At 40.0% G+C, this 23484-nt stretch overlaps 2 protein-coding genes across 25 annotated transcripts in view; one reads left to right on the forward strand and one right to left on the reverse strand.

Moving 5' to 3' along the window:
• The window catches only part of MED12L (mediator complex subunit 12L), a 699797-nt gene that overhangs the window by 515836 nt on the left and 160477 nt on the right, over positions 1-23484 (forward strand). The window lies entirely within an intron of this gene.
• P2RY14 (purinergic receptor P2Y14) overlaps positions 1-23484 on the reverse strand; it is a 79128-nt gene that overhangs the window by 26656 nt on the left and 28988 nt on the right. For 4 of the 5 annotated variants that reach the window (XM_047875193.1, XM_047875188.1, XM_047875190.1 and 1 more), the window contains one exon: positions 12920-12991. The exons of the other annotated variant lie outside the window; for it this stretch is intronic. The gene's annotated coding sequence lies outside the window, so the exon portion shown is untranslated. The remainder of the gene's footprint in view (positions 1-12919; positions 12992-23484) is intronic. 5 annotated transcript variants of the gene reach the window in all.

Genomic DNA, 23484 nt, shown 5'->3' on the forward strand with positions numbered 1-23484 from the left:
GGTACAGAGAGAGAGGGGAGAGCAACAGAGCAAGCGAGAGCTCCAGTCAGCAGGAGGCTAGATCTTTCCCATGCCTAGCTGTGACCTCTTCCTGGGAAGCTGTTGTAAGAATAGCTTCTGTGTTTATTGGGAAGGATTTTCAAATTGTACTTCACATGGCTTCAACTAAACTCCATGAAACTTGTTGGAAAATCAAAAAATAGTTGAGAGTAAAATAGACCAGAACACTTGCCACTTTCAGTTAGCAGAGGGGAGAGGGGGAGGGCTTTGCAAGTAGGCAGATCACCTAGGAGTCTTGATCAGCCAAGGCCAAGATAGGTGTCAAGTGAGGAGAGAGATTGAAAGGTGATGCCATCTCCTTTGGACCTGTGTGATTGACCATTCTACCTGGACCCAGTTCTAGGGGGTCGATTGGCGGGGCCTGGTCTACTCTGTTATCCTCACACATTCCCAACCTTGAATTGAGGCTCTTGTGACTTTAATCTTTCTTTACGTTACCCCTTCCTCTTAAATCTGGTTTCCAAGCACCCTGTTTGACCCCAGTTTCTGGATTCCTTTGTCATTTAACAAATTGTTGCTGGGATTTGTTATTCTTACATAGCACTCTCTATTAATGCAGTCATCTCAGGAGGAAGGGGGCCAGAGTCTCCTCTATTCTATCCACTTTGAACATTTACTCATTTTACCGATTTCTTTCTCTTTTTCTTAGGGCAGCAGGCTCATTATCTATCATACTTATTTTAATTATCACACAAAAATAAAACCACCTCCCTCAAAGTTCTCTCTGACTTAAGCCCTTTTTTTAGGTACTACTGTCTATTAGTCAATGAAGCTATAAACCATTAAATTATAGCTTGATCTCATCTGCTCATACCCAATCACCAAAGCCTGATGATTTTCTTAACACTTAAATATTTCTTGTTTATGATTCCTATTAAGCTTGTATTCCCTACCCCAGTCTACTTACTCCCCAGTGCCTTCCCTCCAGTCACCCATGAGAGGGATCTCTCTAAAATACAAGTATGGCCACGTCCCTTGGCTCCTTGTCACTTACAAGGTAAGTTCATCCTGTTGAATCTGGCAGATTTAGTGCTCTTTGATTGGACATTTTGCATCTTCTTCCACTACTTACCTTGAGCTTTATATTACTGTCTGCTTGTTCCAACTCCCTACAATACCTATGGTCTTTGTCTTCTTGCTTGGGCTTATGCTTTGCCCTCTCCCTGGAATACCTCTCTTCTCTTTTTTCCTGGGACATCCTAAGTTTAAACACTGTTTTAAAAATTTCAGCTCAGGGGCGCCTGGGTGGCGCAGTCGGTTGGGCGTCCGACTTCAGCCAGGTCACGATCTCGCGGTCCGGGAGTTCGAGCCCCGCGTCGGGCTCTGGGCTGATGGCTCAGAGCCTGGAGCCTGTTTCTGATTCTGTGTCTCCCTCTTTCTCTGCCCCTCCCCCGTTCATGCTCTGTCTCTCTCTGTCGCAGAAATGAATAAACGTTGAAAAAAAAAATTAAAAAAAAAATAAAAATTAAAAAAAAAAAATTTCAGCTCAGGGCACCTGGGTGGCTCAGTTGGATAAGCGTCCGACTGTTGCTCAGGTCATGATCTCATGGTTCATGGGTTCAAGCACCGTGTAAGTTTCTGTGCTGACAGCTCAGAGCCTGGAGCCTGCTTTGGGTTCTGTGTCTCCCTCTCTCTCTCTGCCCCTCCCCTGCTCACGTTTGCTCTCGCTTGCTCGCTGTCTCTCAAAAATAAATAAACATTAAAAATAATTATAGAAGTTTCAGTTCTTCACATGCTACTCAGTTTTTGCTTTATCCATACATCCTCCGCTCTGTTTGTATCTGATTTTTACATGGAGTCATCTTAAAAAATTAAATGTTTAGCTTTATCGAAAAATATTTTTGAAGTCCTAGATATCATGTGTTTATGTCTGGGTTCAGTGTATTCTGGACAATTTCTGGTGTGTGGAAACACTCCTTTCAGATGCCGTTTGGCCCATACTCTAACTTTGGGAAGCTGTTCCTGATCCCACACACTTGGTAAAGTTACCCTCCTCTCTGTTAGCCAAAAAGACTATTGGTCCTTCCATCAATAATTGTTACATCCGTTTGTTCATCTAATCAGTCAACTAATACTTATCAGTCATCAGCCTCTTCTGGAGGGTTGGTGGTGTAAGGACCCTGGGGTACAACCTTGAATACTTAACCTGTGTTATTTAATTGTTCTCCTTTTATTCCTCCCAGCTAGATCCTTAGCTGAGGAAGGCGGGCCAATATTGTGTCAATTTTGTATCTTCAGCACCTACCATTTTTACTCACAGAATTAAAAGTGAAGATGTGTTGACCTCTTAATTTCATCCAAGATTTACTTGTAGTACTTGTGTGTTTCCTAAATGAGACTTTTAAATATGATAAAGGACAGTTAAAGTTAACGGGCTCACTTTTGTTTTTGATAGCTTATGATTTATATTAAAAATGAATGGATTTTATGAATAGTCATTCGTATCTGCAGGAATCATCTCATCTGTGGTCTAGTAACTGCTACCACTTGCTTAGATACACAGAAACCTGAGTCAGATGTATATATTTTAACCCAAACCAATACTTGGGATTATATGGGTCAAAGTTGGTTCAATTTATGATTGCAAGTCTTTTTTAATGTTTATTTTTTGTGATAGAGACAGAGTGTGAGTGAGAGAGGGGCAGAGAGAGAGGGAGACATAGAATCCGAAGTAGGCTCCAGGCTCTGAGCTATCAGCACAGAGCCTGATGTGGGGCTCAAACTCAATAAACTGTGAGATCATGACTTGAGCTGAAGTTGGACACTTAACCAACTGAGCCACCCAGTTGCCCCTATGATTGCAGTTTTGAAAGGAACATTTACTACATGTGGATGCCAATGGGGGAAAAATTATTTTTTAGAGGAATTTGTCCATTTATGATGGTATTCCTTTTGTAAATTGAAGGGAGAACTGAAGGTGCCTGAAACATGAATCTTTAGGTGTTAGGAGTTCAACACTCTTGGGGAATTAGAAGGCAAAAGTATTGATGGAATTCACTAGCACAAAGCTAAGGACTTGGGAAAACTCGTGGGCATGATAGGCATGACATGACTAATGAGCTAAATATCAGTGTCTGGCATTTAAGTCTGTCATAAGCAAAGTCAGTTAAACATGGAGGGTATATTCCCATAAACAAGTTAATTTTAGAAACATACCCCTTTTTAAAAATTATATTTAAGTTGATAAAATATTTTTTAATTTTTTTTTTATATATTTGAAAGTGAGAGAGAGAGAGAGAGAGAGACAGTGCGTGAATGGGGGAGGGGCAGAGAGAGAAGGAGACACAGAATCAGAAGCAGGCTCCAGGCTCTGAGCTGTCAGCACAGAGCCTTACACGGTGCTTGAACCCATGAACCATGAGATCATGACCTGAGCCAAAGGCAGATGCTTAACCGACTGAGCCACCCAGGCACCCCGATCATGTCTGTAGTTTTACACTCTGCCAGAAACCAGTGAACTAACTGTCATGGGAGTCTCCCACCCCTGCCCCCCACTCTCCTCTTGGGGTGATGACAACACGTAATGTGCATTTTGATGTGTCTTAGATCATGTCCCATTTCCAAACGCACCATCTATCTTACTTTTTCACCTCTGGCCTTTCTTTCTCATCATGTTTCCTCAGCCTGGAACAGGGCCTGTCTTCCATTTCTACCTGTTGAGCCCTTGTGCATCCCCAGGAATCCGGTTCAGAGTCTACTGTTTATGGAGCTTCTCCTTATCTTACCCCTGAGAATGAAGGGTTACCCCTCTGAATTCCTATAGGGCTTAATGTGAATTCTGACTTGGCCGCTTCTCAGACCTTGTACTGTTTTCCAGATGGTAGTCGTTATCTCGCCTGGTTTGGGGAAAGGTGAGTCTTGTGCTGATGTTCCCTGAGTCTGTTATTCATGGAGGAAGTTGACCTGTCTGCCAGGAGCGCAGGTGATTTTCCTGCAGTTTCTGTCACCCCATATTGCCAGGACTCTCCAGTCTGGCTTCCTGTGCTTGGCACATTCCCCTTTTGCTTAGCAATCCATAGGCACCTTGCCTTCTAACACTCCAGCTCACTGAAAAGGGAAGGCCTTTTAGGTACAAAAAGGTGATTTATTTATTGTATTTAATCAATGAGGACCTCCACTATTTTTCCTTCTTCTTTTCCTAGCCCAAGCAATTTAGATCACTTCATGTATGTATGTGTGTGTTTCTTTAATTCAGACTAAACTAATTTAAAATTTTTATTAAAATCCTGCATTTAGGTACTTTAAGAAATCAAATAATTTTATAAAATTTGTAATGGAAAATAGCAGTCCTTGCCCTTTTTCTATGTCCTCATGACCACCTCTTTCCCTTCTAGCTATTATTTTTAGGCATTAACCCTTAAATTTCTACATAAATGACAGTATTTGGCTTTCAGTAGCATCTGTTGACTTCTTTGTGTAGAAGATGAAGTTTCAGCTCCCTTGCCCTCCAGCACTTCTCCTCACCCAGTAATTACGTCTCCAGTCTCTGGACAAATCAGCATCACTTATTCCTATAATGAAAGCTATGTAAATATTATTTATTGCTGAAGCCCATCATGTGCTTTGAAAGGGATTACAGTTCCCTAGCCTCTTCTGGTGACCAGGAGAAACTGTGCCCTCTTGGTCTAATGAAGGCAGGTTTCCCTCAGGGTTTAGGCTGCTCATTTTGCCATTTTCAGTTCGTTAAGATATGTAAACATGCTATATAAATGTTAGCTCTTACCATCACTTCAATATTATAATTTTAGCCAAACCTCATTTAGCCCTGTTCTTAGCTATATGTGTATGAAGGAATAGGTTTAAAGTATTTGTGCCAATAGCTGCATTTAGAGACATTTGTACAGTACAGGTCTGTGTTAATATATACAACCCTTGCTGGATAGATACTTAGTAGCATTATTGCTCAAGAGAGGAAATGTCTGTGGGCAAGTCTTTGTTCTTAATAATTTTCTCTTGTATTGCTCTGGAGAGGCCGTCTGCTATATCAATTTTAGGCATTTTGCTTTTGGCAGTTAATTTAATAGCAGTCACTGCTATCTGGGAAAAGTCACATGTAGAATATACACACATTTCCAAAGCTATGTTTTGTTTTGTGTGTGTGTGTTTTTTTTTCTTTTAGTTGAAGTGTATCTGCTGTGGAAGGCCTTAATCAAGTTCTGATCCATTACCTTGCTATCGTTTAGTTGTTTTTTGTTTTTGGTAGTTTTTTCCTGAAGCCTTGTATTATATTTGATAAGCAAGGCTCTTGGTTTTACTCATTTAAAAATATAGAGAATCCTTTAGAACATAAAAGCCAGCTGTGGTTTGGCTTGTGGAGCTGAAGAGACTGTTGGGCAACCAAGTTCATGTAAGAATACACAATCTGAGGGAGAATCTAACAGATGACTGATGGGGTGCAGGAGGAAGACAGTGACCCTTATTTGTTGGTAAAAAATAGTATTTGGGGGAATATCATAGTATGTCATACTAATTGGTAACCCTCATGTAATAGTGTGACTTAAATATCTACTTAAACTTTTGTTCGAAAGGGGAGGGTATCTAGATAACGAGCATCTACTAGAGAGAAGGTCCATGGTGGTTTCATAATGCATTGCAGAAGGATGTGGGTGTGAATGAATGCTCAGTGGCTGGTTATCTCTGCCACCAGTGCCTTTCACAAACGTCTGCAACTGAACACAGCCCCTTTTCCTGCAACCTTCTAGTCCTTCCCTAGGGATCTCAGACAGTGTGTCGCTGCCGACCCTTGACATGAAAACAGTGGCTATCTTTGGCTAGAGTTTCATACAGGATAAAATAAGGTAGAAATTACTGCAGATTTGCCCAGCATGGAGATAGAGTTAGATTAATCTGTGATTCTTTGTAGTTTCCCACCTAATAAGTTAGAGATATTTGGATACACGAGGCTAGCTTTACCTCTGATCTGCCAGGGGACCTTCTAGTTCTGTAATCTCTCTCCATCTGGAGGAAAATGGTCTAGTGTTACCTACCTTATTAAAGTTGTTAGCAGAGTTAACTGAAGTAATGTATATATATATTTTATATTTTACTGCAGTCCCCAGCCAAAATCGGTGGTCAGTACGTGGCAGGGGCTTTTACTAATATAATCGTAGCCTAATTGTTACTTTACAATTTTCTTGAAAATGTACTGTCATTGAATGTATGGTAGATATAGATAGAGTGCTATGCTTTTTGCACCTTTAATAAGTGCTGGGTTTTTTAAAAAATGTTTTTTGCTTATTTGGTTGGGGGGGGGGGGGAGAGGGAGGGAGGGAGAATGAGTGGAGGAGGGGCAGAGAGAGAGGGAGACACAGAATCCAAAGCAGGCTCCAGGCTCTGAGCTGTCAGCACAGAGCCTGAACTGGGACTTGAACTCACAAATGACAAGAACATGACCTGAGCCGAAGTCGGACACTCCCCAACTGAGCCACCCAGGCATCCCCTTAAATGTTGATTTCTAAGGAAAGATTCATATTTGAGAGTAGGTCTTTGTTTCAATAACCATGGTTATGGGAAAGCTCTCTAAGATGACATGGCCATACATAACCCTGGGAAAAGGATTGCCGAATTAGAAACATATTCTCAGGAGGAAATAATATGCAGGAGCCTAGCGAACTCACACCTTTAAAGACAGGCACAGCTGATAGAGTGCTTCCTGAGTGGTTTAGTCTGTGCCCTCGCTTCCCTGAACCCCGTGGCGAGGAAGTTGGGTGTCTCCTTTCCTACCCTCACCTCACCCAGTCTATTTTTTTCTTAACTGAAGTTTACTTGACATATGATGTTACATAGTTGCAGGTGTACAACATAGTGACTCCACAATTCTTTATGTTACCCAGTGTTTCCCATGTTAAGTGTTGTCACTGTCACCATCTGTACCAGTAACACTGTTATTACAGCATTGTTGACTGTTTTCCCTATGCTGTACTTTTCATCTCTGTGACTTATTTTATAGCTGCAAGCTCATATCTCTTAATCCTCTTTATCTCCCTCTTCTTCACTGTTGTCAACTCCAGAAATTTTTAGGGCTCCACTGTTTTTAATTAATGTAGACAAAAGTGCGGTCCCAAAGCCTCTCCATTGCCATGGATCTCATCAGATTGCTGCCCTACAGGAGAGACTAAAGCTTGTTATGCTAATGGAATTATTTAGCAATGTCTTGATGAGTTCTCTTACTTTAAAGCCCAGGAGTGGTTAAATAATAGCAGAGGCAGGGAACATTTATTTTTGCTTAGGTAAGGAAAACAAAAGCTCATATGAATGAGCATTTTGTAATTATTTTGTTAGTTCAGCTGTGTGGTTTTATTCCATTCTGGCTTTTTTGGGAAGTGACTTAGAGGTGTTTTGTTTGTTTGTTTTTATTTTTGTTTTTTTTTTTTAAATGGGCCATAGGAGGGGCGCCTGGGTGGCTCAGTCGGTTAAGCGTCCGACTTCGGCTCAGGTCATGATCTCACAGTTCGTGAGTTTGAGCCCCGCATCTGGCTCTGTACTGACAGCTCAGAGCCTGGAGCCTGCTTCGGATTCTGTGTCTCCCTCTCTCTCTGCCCCTCCCCTGTTCATGCTCTGTCTCTCTCTGCCTCAAAAATAAATAAAACATTAAAGAAATTTAAATAAATAAATAAATAAATAAATAAATAGGCCATAGGGGAAAAAGTAATGTTTGAATTTGTTAAATGATTTCTTGCCATTTGTAAAACCAGATATTGCGTATCACTCCACATAGGAAATCTGTGCTGTTTGCCAGGAGTTAGGATGCTTAATGTTCTATCGGAGGCGCTTAGTTTCAAAAAAATAAAATAAGAAAGCTGCATGTGATAGATGCTTCTGAACTTCAAAATAAATGGTGTGGTTTTAAAAAGAAAATGGTTATGACAGATTGTAGACCTTTCTGATCTGTTTCCTCAGAATGTGGAGTGGTTTCTAAGTGACCTTGCCTGGAAGGCATGCTTATGTAGCTGCTTTCTCTGTAGCTCTTATTCCACAGCTTCCGTTTAATGCTCTTTCCACTGTGTGCCACTTGCAATGTTGTATTTAGTTTAAATATTTATAGGATCTTGCCACTGTATATTTTTCCTTTAGGCAATTGAAACATTTGTTGGCCTGTAGCCCTAGAAATGTGAGAGGCGGCATATCTGATTGGTGAGACTGGGATAGATGGCCTTAGAGCACGGACTAGCTGTGGAGCCTTGAGCACATTACTCAAGCTGTCTGGGCCTCAGAAGTCTCTTCCTTGGAATGATGTATACAAAAGCAGTAATAATATTTACTTCAAAATATTATTGTGTGCCTGGCACACAGAACAGTGAATTAATGTTCCCTTCCATAAGTATTATTTCCTTGATGGAGAATTAAAAAAAAAAAAATCTTGAAGGAGACTTGCATGTGGGGGTTTCTTGTTGTCTCTAAAAGATAATGATTGCTTGGAAAAAACATGATTTTGAAATTGAGCTTAACTCTATTATTTATGGGTCTGTGTCTTACCATAATATTCCTCTGTCCTGTCCATGCTGTTCTAAGTGTCATTTGGACCATTTGGCACAGATGCGATTTATGCAAACCTTTAAATGCCATGTTTCTTCTCCATGCTACAGCATTCGAATGGTAACTAACATTTGCTGCTTCCTTTTCCACCTTCCCCCTCTAATTTGCTTTAAGCATTTTGTACTCAGCATAAGAATCAATTTGTTTTGGGGGTGCCTGGGTGACTCATTCAGTTAAGCGTCTGACTTCAGCTTTGGTCATGATCTCACAGTTCATGGGTTTGAGCCCCATGTCGAGCTCTTTGCTGACAGCTCAGAGCCTGGAGCCTGCTTCAGATTCTGTGTCTCCTCTCTCTCTGCCTCTTCCCCACTCGTGCTCTGTCTTGCTCTCAGAAATTAAATAAATAAATAAATAAATAAATAAATAAATAAATATTCATATATATATTCATATATATCAATTTGAATATATATATCAAATGAATCAATTTGTTTTGGCCTCAAGTTCAGTTTTTTTGACATGAAGCATCTATAAAATAGTGAAGATGCAGACCCAGTATCCATACAATTCCAATCTGTGGGTCTGTGGTGCACCGAGGCATTTATAGACCGACTTTTGGGAGTCATCATTCAGACGCCCAAATAAGAGCTCTTATACTACTTAAGGCAACCCTGCAATGGATCACGAAGACCTGGAAGCTATGTGGTAGCTGGCTCAGAGGTATGATCAAATACTCGAGAGCCTCACAATAATTACTTACAATGAAATGTCACCACTTTCTTTAATTCTGTTGCTTGGCTTTGCTGTCATAAAAATATGTTCCATTAAGTGCGCTGCTTATAAAGCAGATGAAGAGAATTTCTTGTTGTCTTCCTGAAGGGGGAACACAAGATTGATTAGTGGAGTGTGGTCCAGGATTGGCCCTGGGTTAAATTCCAAGGTGCACCTTGCAGCAAGGAATGGGAATTTTCATTTTCTAAGCTGCTGCTTTTAGAGTGACTGGCAAATCTCCAGAGCTGTGACACATCCTGAGGCTCTCGGGGGATTTTTTTATTTCTACCTTTGTTCACTTTCGACCTAGCATCCAAAACTGATGTGCTTGGGTCCTTTTACAGAGTCCTGTGGGGCAAGGACCACGTCTGCCTACTGTGTGGTAGAGAAGGTGTGGACATGGGGCTCTGGAGTCAGATGTGTCCGTGCCATTCTTCCCCTCTGCCACCTCCCCGACAGGGTTGCTATGTTAGGTGAGGTTGTGCACATGCAATGCAAACAGTTTGTGCCACAAAGTATAGCTAACAAATTCTAGTACTATTTTTATTGATCTCTCCAAGTTAACATTATTGTATTCTCAACCCCACTCCTCCTTAGTAGGCATATTTTAGAAACAGACACGAGCATTGTTAATTCCGCGGGCATCCGAGTGTGTTCTGGAGTTGCATTATCATTTAGAGAGTGTGCAGATAGGACCTGAACGCTTCATGTCAGTGGTAAGGTTTGGCTGTGGGGGAACGGTGAACAAAAGCAGGCAGAGAGTGAGGATAGGGATGGTACTGTGATAGTAGGCTTTTTACTCCTATCCTCTACGGCTCAGTTCACGCCGCAGGTTTTTTTCTTCCTTTTCAAGTAGTCTCCACGCCCAATTGCATGCTCCACCGATTGAGCCAGCCAGGTGCCTCTCATTGCCTCAGGTGTGTGTGTGTGTGTGTGTGTATTTTGAGAGAGAGCGCATGTGCATGAGCTGGGGAGGGACACAGAGAGAGGGACAGAGAGAGAATCCCAAGTGGTTTCCATCTCACAAACTGTGAGATTGTGACCTCAGCTGAGGTCAGGGGTCTGATGCTTAACCGACTGAGCCACCAAGGTGTCCCATTGCCTCAGTTTTTTTCTTTTTAATTTTTTTTTTAATGTTTATTCACTTTCTGAGAGACAGACACAGAGTGTGAATAGGAGAGGGACAGAGAGAGAGGGAGACAGAGAATTCAAAGTAAGCTCCAGGCTCTGAACTGACAGCACAGAGCCCGACATGGGGCTTGAACTCAAACCAAGAGGTCATAACCAGAGCCGAAGTGGGACACTTAACCAACTGAGCCACCCAGGCACCCCACCCATCCCCCCCTGCATTGCCTCAGTTTTAATGAGCATATTGGGTTACCTAAAATCCGCGTCTCCTTAAAATTTTCAGTCTTTCTCTCTCTTGGTGGGGGTGGGGTGGGGTGGTGGTGTGGTTCCTGTAGCATCTTTTTAAAATGTTTGTCCAGACCCTGGTTCTAGCAATATGTTCTAAAACCGTGTATGTGTGTGTACTTCTTTGTTTTGTGTTGAACAGCAGACTGCAGTATTTGAAATCTTAAATAGAGCTAATGGATAAGTAGATGGAAGTGTGTCTTTGAAGATGGGTAGGAGTTAGCCTCCCTGTTTAGTCTCTACCTTGTTCTCCCACATATATCTATGATTCTCTGTGGTTACGGGATACAGTTTGAAAACCATACCATTCTGGAAGATGTGTTTGTTCTACAGTAATTCTGTCCCACAAGTTGCAACCACGGGCTGCATAGATAATTCAGTAACTAAAAACCACTGAACTGAGATCAGTGCTCTTGCTAACGTACTGTGATCATCTGGCTTGCTTTCACAAATAGGCACTCCTTTTGAACTGTGGTGTGTTTTTCTTATCTTCAAGATTTGTGGAGAAACTTTCTGACCTGAAGTACATTGCCTCTGGTACTTTTGAAGAGATTTCATTTACCAAAGACTTAGCCAAAACAGATTGGGATAGAGTCAGCTTAGAATTTATTATTTAAGTTGGGACACTTTTGAGAGTTAAACACTGTTAATTATACTTACATTAGGCCTGCAGGAATGATCTGGATCTGCCCTAGACAATCGGTACCTATGTTTACCCTAAGATAGACACACTCTGCATAGACAAAATAGAAATTTTGAATACCCCATTTTCTGAAAGCTCGGGACTTATCTGAAATCTTAAAATGTGCCTCAAGACAAATGGCCTTTACATTGTCCCTCCTTGAGGTGCTGTGATAGGAATGGCATCTGCTATGAGTCAGTTTATTGAGGATCTTCGAGGTATGAATACTCAGCTAGTCCTTACCAGGATTCTTCACCAACCATTGAAAAGAGCAAATTGCTTTTCCAAACAAACATTTAAAGAGTCTTGGCTTATAGTTTAGGCTCTGTGTTTTCTCTGTTCTAATAGTGATTTCTTCATGAATCTGACAGAGTTAATTCATCTTGTTTTCTCCCTTCTATAGTCCCTATATTATATTTTAATTCCAAATTATTTGGAATCCAATCTCTTTTTTGGTTGCGATAAATATTTCATATTTCTGTGCACTCTCAAAGAGGACCTTGGCATTTTCTATTTTTTGGCTAACCATAGCATTCAACCAACCATCAATGGATTCTCACTGTACTGATGGATACCGCTGGGGAGGTCATTCGCAAGGGTGTGGTGGCTGAGTAGGAATGTGTTTCAGTTGTAAAAAGAATGAGGGCTATTCAGATTTAATGGACACGGTGTTTGAACATGGAGAAAGGAGCCAAAAGGTCATCTTATCCAGCCTGGGGAAGTTATTTATAAAGGAGTTGATATTACCAGAAGATAAAATGAACTTCTGTTCACCTCTGATTTCCTCCTTTACCTAGCTCTACTAATATCTTTTTAAAACTAGTTTTTAAATGACTGTTCACCTAAGTACAACTCAATATTGACCAGCTTTATTCCCTGATGGCCACTTTCCTGAGTATGTAGGCTTTAGGACCTAATCTTAAAAAAGTAATAAATTCCTTATTTGTGTTAAGTGACTGTAAGCATTTTTCCCTATTCAGAATACCATCTATGCTGTGGTTGTACTCACACTAAATTATACTCAAAGCTAAGGCATCTATAGCATACTCAACCTTGCCCTTTATCCTGAGGGTAACACATGTATGATGTGTTCATCATCTGCTGCTGTTCATCTCTACAGACTGAGTTCTGTGAATTTATGTGTCTGGCCCCTTTCATTCTGTGTGTTGCAGGTCAAGCATGGCCTGGTGGTCTCTGTGTTTAATGGTTGCACGACATTGGCTTTGATTTATGGGAAGCATCTTGATCATCAGAGCCATGTTTGTTTATACATTTAATTTTGAAAGAGGGGAGAGGTGGAATTCTAAACTACATTATACTGTTTCTTCTCATTTGAAAATGCATATGTATGAAAAAGAAAACAAAAAATAAATTGATGGAGGTTGTAGTGTGGGTGGAAATATATGGGCAGTCACTGTTTTATACCAATATCCAAAGCTAGTTTCTAACCTACCTATTTGGAAATAAGGAATTTGATAAATATTTGCCCAGTCGAATAAAATGATAGGCATAGCTTACCTAGAGATGTGAGAAGGGACGGTTGGTGATGAGGAAGCCACACCGAAGGGCCACTACTTGGTAGGCAACTCACTGGTAAATAATGGAGAAATGGCCGTTAGTTCTCTTACATTCTGTTAAGGAGGTTGGTTGCTTCCTGTTGGGATAAAGCCAAAATGCCCACAAGAATTCCTTCCATCACTGGTTCTTAAATAATTCCTTAAATCACTGGTTTGATTGCTGGACATGGACCAGCAGCATCGGCATTGTCTGAGGACTTGATAGAAATGCACATTCTCAGGAATGACCCCAGATTCCCACCCCTGAAACAAGGTCTGTGGGTGAGCTCAGGGATACATGTTCTGGCAGGTGTGTTAAAGTTTGAGGATCACTAGTAAACCAACAATTTGTATCATCTTTAGGTTGTGAAGTCCTTTCATAGTTTGTTGAAAGCCACAATGTACAATACATTTTATATATTAGTGGGAGATTGGGGAACCCCTGATTAAATACTCTGACATAAACTATTTTAATTAAAAAAAATTTTTTTAATGATTATTTATTTTTGAGAGAGAGAGAGAGAGAGAGAGAGAGAGTGTGTGTGTGTGTGTGTGTGTGTGTGTGTGTGTGTGTGTGAGTGTGAGCGAGTGAGCAGGGGAGGGACATAGAGGGAGACACAGAATCTGAAGCAGGCTCCAGGATCTGAGCTGTCAGCACAGAGCCCTGTGCGGGGCTCGAACCCACAGACTGCAAGATATTGACCTGAACCGAAGTCGGATGCTTAACCGACTGAGCCACCCAGGTGCCCATAAGTATTTTAATTTTCAGACTGTACCCTGCTAGAATTCGTAGATTCTAAGTCACACATCAGTTTTTGTTTTGTGTTTTTAAAATTTGATAATAATTTGTCTGCAGTAGGATGTGTAGCTGTGGTCTGTGGTTTGCCACCAATTTTCTTCATGTAAAGGTCACACCCTGAAGTTTCCAGACATTATTGCTGGGCTCTGCAGGGTGGTCCTGACACCTGCTTGCTCAACTGTAGACTTGATGGGGTAGAGGCTCTTTTTGTTGCACCTAGCCAGGCGCATAGGAAGGGAATTGAGTGAAGACTTAATCTTCAAGTTGTTTGCTTTAAGCAGTTTAATTAGAGAAGACTTACTAAGGCATGCATAGGAAAATTATAAAATGTAGAAAAGTGGAAAAAGGAAAAGAAAGATCATTGAGAAATTTATCCTTGGGTAACCATTTTCTTGTAAATGGTAAAATAAGGAAAAGAAGGGTCACAAGAAGTAAGTTTATATCTCCTGCTTAATGTGCTATGGTAATAGTAGTAGCAATACCATTATTACCAAAACCTAACATTGAGTTTTTAGAATATGCCAGATACTCTTCTAAATTCCTTTTCTGTATTAACTTACTAAAATCTAATAACTAATGTATGAAGTAAGTTCCGTAAATGTACCCCAATAAAACAAGGACAGTAAGGCACAGAGTAGTTAAGCATCATACCCAAGTTCACACAGCTGGTAAGGATGTAAGTTGCAGCAGGGGGTGCTTTAGTTCTTGGTCTTAAATGTGTCCCTTCTACTGCTCCTCTAGGATGATGGGAAAACACATGCTGTCACTTGCTGTCATTACTGCTGCGTGGTGGTGGCAGCGGAGAGGAGACTCATGTGTAAATGGGTTGAGGGTGAGGAGTAGGGCATTTTTGCCGGGTCAGGTGGGCACAGAGGTGGATCAACAACTTGTGGGCGTGTATAGTTCCTATGATTTTAGGACTGCCCAGCACCTGTTAGTGACCTGGCTAATCACCAGCTTCACCTGGAAATACCTCCCATTCCACTGGCATCAACATGTAGAGCTGCTAAAAGAATGCCTGCTGATTGGGACCTTCGAGGCTTGCCTTGAAGTGATGGGCATCTGTTTAATTTTAAACATTACATTTTCTGTGCTGTGAACATACGCAAACAGCTTGAACCTGAAGGAAATGTATGAACTGGCCTTCACAATTTGCTACTATGGTGGGGCTGACAGAATCATTATTGGTCACTGAGCCTTTATTATATTTTATTTAAAGTTTATTTATTTTGAGAGAGAGAGACACAGAGAGACACAGAGACACTGGGGGAGGAGCAGAGAGATAGGGAGAGAGAGAATCCCAAGCAGCCTCCTTGCTGTCAGCGCAGAGCTGGATGTAGGGCTCAATCCCCATGAACCACGAGATCATGACCTGGGCCAGAATCAAGAGTCGGGTGCTTAACTGACTGAGTTACCCAGTGACCCTGGTCACTGAGCCTTTAAATAATACTTGCTTATAAAGTTGCCTTGTACTTAGATCTTGAGTTTAATGCCAGCTTGGGTCATAATGACTTTTCAAAATGTCACGAGCTTTGCATGTGAGATCATTTATTTAATTTTCCTTAAAATTATTTCCCAGAACAGTAAGTGGAAATTTTTTCTTGTTATATGAACGTAAAGAATCTAAGAGTGAATTGATTGACTATACCCAGGGAACAAGGACTGATCTCTAAGAGACAAATTAGAGGCTAAGATTGTGAACTGCAACGTTGAAATTCCTGGATTCAAATCTGGCTTCCCTCACTTACCAGCTGTGAATGGCTAAAATACTTTAATTCATTTATTAAAAATGGGAATTACTCTCTGTATCCCATAGGATTGTTGTAAGAATTCACTGAGCATTAGTGCAGTGCCTAATGTGTGGAAAGTACCTAATAAATGTTAGTAATTGTTAAATACTAGGAAGGCAGGTAACCATGGACAAAACTTGAGCTGTCTTCCTACTGTTCCCAACCCCTACTGACCCAGTGTATCTAGGTGACTTCCCAATGTCACTTTTTAACGCTGAATATTTTTCTGTCGAGTATTTGTAAACCAGAAGGCAAGAATCATGTTTAACCATTTCCCTATTGATGGATGTTTGGATTATTTCATATTTTCCTCATCATTATAAACATCTCATACCTTATTTCCTCACTCCCTCTTACTTTCCCATTAAAACTTTGAAGGTTGTGTTTGATGTTGGTCTTTAGTTTCACTGCTATAATTGTTTTCATTATTCTGCTGACACTTGTTTGGTGGGGTATCAGGAAGGGTTTGGGCTCGTTGGGTGTAGCGTTAAATCATTGTTGGGCATTATTGGGCATACTGTGCTATGTTTTAAAGAATCGAGTCTTTCCATGAGGGCAGGAGGGGTGTGTTTTAGCAGAGAAGAAAGAGGAAGCTGTCTAAGCACTCTTACTGAAAACTTCTTATGCCCGCCCAGTCTCTCAGAAATTCAAACCTGAACTCATTAGTTGGTATGTAATTGTATAAAGTGCTCATACGCCAGTATGGAGAGTGTTCTCATTTATATTCGATAGAATGCCTTTTCCCTGAAATTGTTCTTCTTCAAATTGAGGTTTAATTTTGTTTAATGTTTATTTATTTTTGAGAGGGAAGGAGAGCACGAGGGGAGGGGGAGGGGAAGAGAGAGGGAGACACAGAATCTGAAGCAGGGTCCAGACTCGGAGCTCTCAGTACAGAGCCAGACGTGGGGCTCAAACCCACGAACCGTGAGATCATGACCTGTGCTGAAGTAGGATGCTTAACCGACTGAGCCACTCAGGTGCCCCTAGTTTATATGTTTAAAAACTTGTCTAGTTCATAATCACAAGATCATTGCCGTCTGCGAGGAGGAGTCTGGGCAGTGGTTTCAAACTTCTTCCCGGCTGGCTTCTGGGCAGGCACAACAGCTTTCCAGAGGTGTGTTTTAGACAGTCTGAGGGAGTCTCTTCCCTTCAGCCTCCTGAAGACCATTTCTGGTTCTGTGTCTGATGTAAAAGTGTTTTAAGATTTTGTTTGAATAGAACTTCTTCCTGACAAATGACAGTCCTAACAACTCTGATTTAGAGGGGTCTCTGATTTCGTCTCTTTCCAGGCACTAAAGGGAGGGACTGGAACAGGGCCTTGTGACTCTGAGAATTTAAGGTGGCAGGCAAAGACTAGGGCATTCTGTCCTTGGTGAGTATGACTAGTTCTGGTCCAAGGGGACATTTGATTGTTGTCTGTGCCCTGAACTTAGTTACAGAGTTCCAGAGCCCCTGCTGTAGGTTCTTGGCAATGTACACAGGTGCCTTTGGCTTTGTTGCCATCGTACTTTGCTCATTTCCAGTTCCTCCTTGCTCCTTAGTGCTTCTGTGTGCATGGCTGTGGAAACTTCATGCTGATGGCTGCTCCTGGCACAGTGAGTTTGGGGGAGGCTCACCTGATTCCTGTTAAATAAGGAGATTTTTCTTCACATGCTCAATTTTTGAGGCTTTCAGAGGCCTCTGTTAAAATGAGAATATGAACTTGATCAAAGTTAAAATGCAAACAGATTTGTTGAATATTTGAAACTTAATGCTGAATGTGTCCAGAAATCCCAAGCAGAAGAAACCTTTAGGCTTATATTCATAGTACCAGCCCAAATGTAAAGCTGTTTGTTGTTGAGTGAATGAACTTAACATTAAATAACAGTTTGCCTAAAAGCATATAAACCTTCTGATTTACCCTTCTAACTGAATGTTGTTGAAAGAATAGACTCAGATAACAGATGTCAGCCTCTCAGCATGATATTTCACCTAACATCTTTTGGAGTGTTCACTGAGTTCACAATGACACTTTTCCTTTAAGAATGTCACCCAACAGAAAGAATCCTGAACTCTATTACCCTATGCCCATGGCCACAGTTCCAGAGATGATTGTGTAGCTGTTGGAAAGATACCCGCAGAAATGTGAAGCTGAACCAGTGACATTAGTGAAAGAGAAAAGATGTGAATTATAATGTTGTATTTGCAAAAAGTAAAGTCTCTCTGCCAAAACAAAACAAGCAGGAATGAAACAGCTCAAGGACAAAAACAGATTAGAGGAAGAAAGTATGGCCTAGAGCATTTCCAGCTTCTGGTTTTAGTACAACCTAAGATCTCTGATCCAAAGGCATTTTAGTATCTCATCAATAAATTCACTGGTCAGCAGGGCCCCTGGGTCGCTCAGTTGATTAAGCATCCGACTTGGGTTCAGGTTATGATCTCGCTGTTTGAGCCCGACATCAGGCTCTGTGCTGACAGCTCAGAGCTTGGAGCCTACTTCAGATTCTGTGTCTGCTTCTCTTGCTCATGCTCTGCCTCTGTCTTTCAACAATAAATAAGTGTTAAAAAGAACTAAAAAAATAAATAAATTCACTGGTCTAAAACACAGCAAACAACCACCAACCCCCCCCCCCCCCACAAACACAGTTTGCCTAGACTTTAGACATTATGAAAATTATATTTGCACAAAAGCACTTGTATAATAGTATAGTCCTTTTTTTGGCGTGTTGTGTTTTTTGACTTTCACATTAGTCTTAGCTATTTTTTCTTTGAATAATCTTTTCTAGCATTTTGAAGAGTTTAAGTAAATGAAGGAGTGTATGAGTAAGTGATATGAACGAATCAGTGTCAAGGAACTCTAGCCGTAGGAGAAAAGCTTTGAGATTTGGTGGCTTGTGACTGGGAAAAATAAAACGTGTGTGCAGGGGCATTTGGCTGCTTGTTAAGAAGACAGTCAAGAGTGAGAAGAAAAATTGCTGTAGCCATTCTATGAAAGAAAAGCTACCTCTTCCTAGGGAGGGACTGGTGTGCTCGGTCCTCGTATGCCATCGGATCCTGTAACTTGTATAAACTCCTTCCTGATGTGAAGTCCGTGCAGTCTCTCATGGGGTGCCTTCAGTGTGATTTGAAATGGGTGTTCAGGAGAACTAAGATTTACTTCATAGCTAGCATTAGTGAATTCTGTCAGTGCTGTAAAGTCCTAGAGAACTTTTCAAATTAAATTTTGGGTAGCTCATTCTAGAGCGTATTTCCTGAATGGTAGAGTTTCTTAAATTCTTTAAACGAAAAGTTTATTTTGACTGTTATTGGAACCATTAACTAAACACTTCATGGACTATATGGCTTAAGACAATATTCCTTACTGGGAGTTTATTTTTTGCTGCTTTTATTCTTTCTGACTTAAGGCTTTAGAAAAAGTTATACATTGAATAAGGCATAAAAGTAATGGAGTTCCATTAAGGGAATGGTGATAATGGAAATACTTGATGAGAAAAAGGAATTTAAATGCATAACTTAACCACATTAAAGTGGCTAGCCATGAAAACTCCTTTTTCTCTTCAAAAAGAAACAATGCCAGGTTCATATGGTACTTTCTTCTATTTTGCCCTAAATTCTAAGCAACTATTGTTGATAGTTTCTCTAACAAATTTTTTTTCAATGTTTATTTTTGAGAGAAAGAGAGAGAGAGAGAATGCAGGGTTGTGAGTGGGCTAGGGGAAAAGAGAGAGGGGGAGAGAGGATCTGAAGCAGCCTCTGCACTGACAGCACAGGGTCTGATGCAGGGCTCAAACCCACAAACTGAGATCATGACCTGAACAGAAGTTAGATGCTTAACCAACTGAACCACACAGGTGCCCCTTGTTGATAGTTCGGAGCAATATTAGCTTGTGAATCTTGGGTAGTCATTAAACATAGAGGGACGTGCAAGCTACAAGTAAATAAATTCTCGTTTAGCTGTGAATAGTTTTCCTGTGGCAGTTCCTCACTTGAGGAAACATAAATGTCAGCTGGGTAATAAGAAATAAGACTTGCTAAACAGTGAGTGCGTTTTAGCTCAGTATCATCAAGGAAGCAGCTGGCAACATACAACTCTTCAGAACAATCTCTTCATTTTTTAGTATATGGAGTATTTTTACCAACTTCATTGCTAAGTACTCAGAAAATGTTCTATGATCCTAGTTAATTTGTTAATTTCTCCAAGCCCTAATAAGTGGAAAAGAGTATTTTTATTCTTCCCAATCTTGTGCTTTCTTAGTAAAATCTCAAGGAAATAACTTGAAATGCTTTATATTAGATGCCTTAGGTAATAATCTTTGAGTAGCAGGAATAATTCTATTTATGCTTTGACTTGTTTTTTAGAAGAAATATTACTAAAACATTTTTAAAAGTCCTCCAAATCTTATAAGATAATGCATATGTTTAAGGCTATAGAAACAATGTCCCCAGAGAGTAATCTTTTTGAGTAATCATTTATTACTCATTTTAGAAGTCAGTTTAAAATGGAGCTGCTAAGAATCACTTGACTGATGAAGCCTAATTCATTAAAGAGAATTTCGTCTATACTAATGAGATGGTAATCGATCTAATGCCTATTCAAAGAGGAAGAAACTATTGTGAGCAAATTGTCCTCTGTTTCTTTGTGCTGGGTTAAACTGTTGTTCATTAAAAAAATGCAAACTTTGGATTATCCCTATCCTAGTCAAAAGCTTATCATAAGGCCAGACCATCACTTTCAAATGGAGACTTATGTGTCCATTTGGATCACATTTGTGACTTTATTCCTGTGAGTAGATTTTCCATCCAGGATATACCGTAGGCTAAGCATAGGCCTCTACAACAGGCTTTGTCTTAACCCATGGGGGCATTTGTAAATGAGCAACAGTGTTTATAGATCATTTCTTCTCTGCGAGATCTATTACCAGATGAAATAAGGAGTCAAATAAATAATTCAAGATGGATTATATACCTAAATGTAAAACTGAAACCATAAAGCTTCTAGAAGAAAATATAGAGTATGTTCGCAACCTTGGGTAGGCAGTAATTTATTGGGATACAAAACACACTAATCATAAAATGAAAAGTTAATAAATTGTACTTTTTAAAATTGAAAACTTCCATTTTTCATTTGATACCATTAAGAAAATGAAAGGCAAGCCACAGATTGGGAGGAAAAATACACAATACACACTTCTATTAAATGACTCAGGCTATTTAAAGAATTTTTGTAACTCAATAAAAAAAAATGGCCAAAAGACATGAAGAAACAATTCACTAAAGAAGATGTTTGACCAAGTAACAGATGAAAAGGTGCTCAGCATCTTGAGTTAATAGGGAAATGCAAATTATAATGGTGAGATACTTCACACCCATTAAAATGGCAAAACAAAACCAAAAAAATTAAAACAACCCCCCCCCAAAAAAAAACCCAAAACACCAATATTGACAATACTAACTGTACACAAGGAAATAGAACAATTTTTAGTTGGAGTATAAAGTAGAAAATCTACTTTGGAAAGCAGTTTGGTAACTTTTAATCAAGTTAAACATACAGCTAATGAGCTAGTAATTTAATTCCTTGGCTATTCACCTAAGAGAAATGAAAGCATATGTCCATAAAAAGCCCTTTACTAGAGTATTCATAGCAACCCTATTCATAACAAACAAAAATCAGGAATGACTCAAATGTTCATCAGCAGATTAAAACGAGTAAAGAAATTGTGGTATACTTACAGAATACCACTTAGTAATCAAGAGGAATGATAGATGCCAACAGTGTGATCCCAACAATACATCTCAAAATGTTAAATTGAGCAAAAGAATTCAACACAAAAGGTGTATGTACTGTGTGATTATGTTTCAATGAAATTCTACTACAGGTAGAACTAAGTTCTAGTGACAGAAATCAGGTAAGTGGACACGTAGGAGGGGAAAGAAGTATAAGGGAGCTTTCAAGTATAATAATTGGGGTGGTGTTTACTTGGGGTCAAAATTCATTGAACTTACATTTCAAATCTTTCTATTTTATTGTATGTAGTTTACACTCCAACCTAAATTAAGTGGGGAAAAATCGATGGTGTAAAACTGGCCCTGTAGAGCAGCAAGGATGTTGAAATTGTATTGTAAACTATGTGTAAATGGTGTAGGATGTTGGAAAGATGGTGGGGAATATGCATCACACGAGCTCTCAGAAAAAGGCAGGTCAAACAGGAAAGGCTTTCTGGGCAAGAAATGGTTTATGTTGTGTTTTGAAGATGGAAATTGAGAAATGTCAGAGATTGGGCATTGAAGGGAAAATAATTCCAAATAGGATCAAGATCTCAGGTCAAGGGATCAAGACAAGGATAAAGGAAGACATGCTTTTAGAGGTCAGTAAAAATATTAATTGAATTTGTTTCTTTACTCAGTGTATCATTTCCCACTCCTCTGTTGGTATGTCATTTTCCTTTTTCAAGATTCGGCCTAATTTTGTTTCTTCAGTCCACTGGATGCTTCAGCACACAGTGTTCTTTCCTTTTTCTGAGCTCCTATTATAACTGCACAGTGAAGCACATAATTTTTCCTAGATTGTAGCCTATATGTTCAGTGGGTATCTTCTCAAAATTATTTCTTGAGGGAAGGTAGTTTTTCTTCCAATGCTCCAAGTGAAAGGCTGAATCCACAATAAAATGCTGGTTAAGATTCTTTGTTTGGTTTTTTTTTTTTATTTAAAAAAAAATTTTTTTTTTAACGTTTATTTATTTTTGAGACAGAGAGAGACAGAGCATAAACAGGGGAGGAGCAGAGAGAGAGGGAGACACAGAATCTGAAACAGGCTCCAGGCTCTGAGCTGTCAGCACAGAGCCCGACGTGGGGCTTGAACTCACGGACCGTGAGATCATGACCGGAGCCGAAGTCGGACGCTTAACCGACCAAGCCACCCAGGCGCCCCTGGTTAAGATTCTTTGGATGGAGGTTTGATAGATGTGCAGGAGAGGACATCTGGTGGAACGTAGCTTTGCTACATCTATATATATGAGTGTTAATGGCTATCCTTTTTGATTGTCACCTGTATACCAGACATTATGATAACTGTTACAATAGTTATTTTTAGGTAGGCATTTTTATTCTGTTTTTACAGATGCATAAACTGAGCAGACAGAGGTTTTGACAAGCTAGAATTTGAAGAATCTCTCTTTGGCTTCCACTGTTCTTGTGGTCATCAAACTACTGTACTGTGTTACTGAGAAATAAGGTGATGGTGATGACATCAGTAAACATTGATTGTACTCTTATGTCATGCCAGTCATTCTTTGGATACTTTATGCATATTCATTTAATTTCCATGATCAGTGAGGAAACTCATAGAGTCATTGAATGAATAAGTTTATCAAGGTGATATCAGAGTAAGTGGTGTGGTGTCAGGATTTGAAACCACATAGTCTGATTCCAGAATGCATGATCTTTGCTCTTTACTGTTATGCTATATACCTTGGCTTTGTAGACTTGAGGACTTAGGATTTAGTGAAAGTCGTCTTTTAGTGAAAGCATAGTGTGTACCTTTTCTTAGGTAGGGTAGGAATGGATTTAGATAAAAACTAGTGAGGCAGAATGTTGTTTCTATGGAACAGTTACTTTGTTCAGATCCTCCTTACTGCCGTCAATCCACTGAACATTTGTGGGGAAACTTCACTGTGCTATTTCCTTGTAAGGCTAAGACACACTCCGTTCTTTCGAAGGCTTAAGAGTCTAGGTCTAGGTCTCGGTTTTTTATTTTGTTATTTTACTCCCATGGCTTCTCAAGAATTTAAAAATTCTCATAGTATTTGAAATAAAGTAAGAAACTGGACATGACTGGCAGTATGCTACAGTTCTGGTTTTTGAAGGAAAATTAGCAGACCCATCCCCAGACAAAATTGTCTGGCCACAACCCCAAAAGATTAGGCAGTAGGGGTACATTAAATATTTTAATTTAAAGTAATG

The sequence above is a fragment of the Prionailurus viverrinus genome, chromosome C2 (genome assembly GCF_022837055.1).
Source record: "Prionailurus viverrinus isolate Anna chromosome C2, UM_Priviv_1.0, whole genome shotgun sequence".
In the NCBI taxonomy this organism is placed as follows: domain Eukaryota; kingdom Metazoa; phylum Chordata; class Mammalia; order Carnivora; family Felidae; genus Prionailurus; species Prionailurus viverrinus.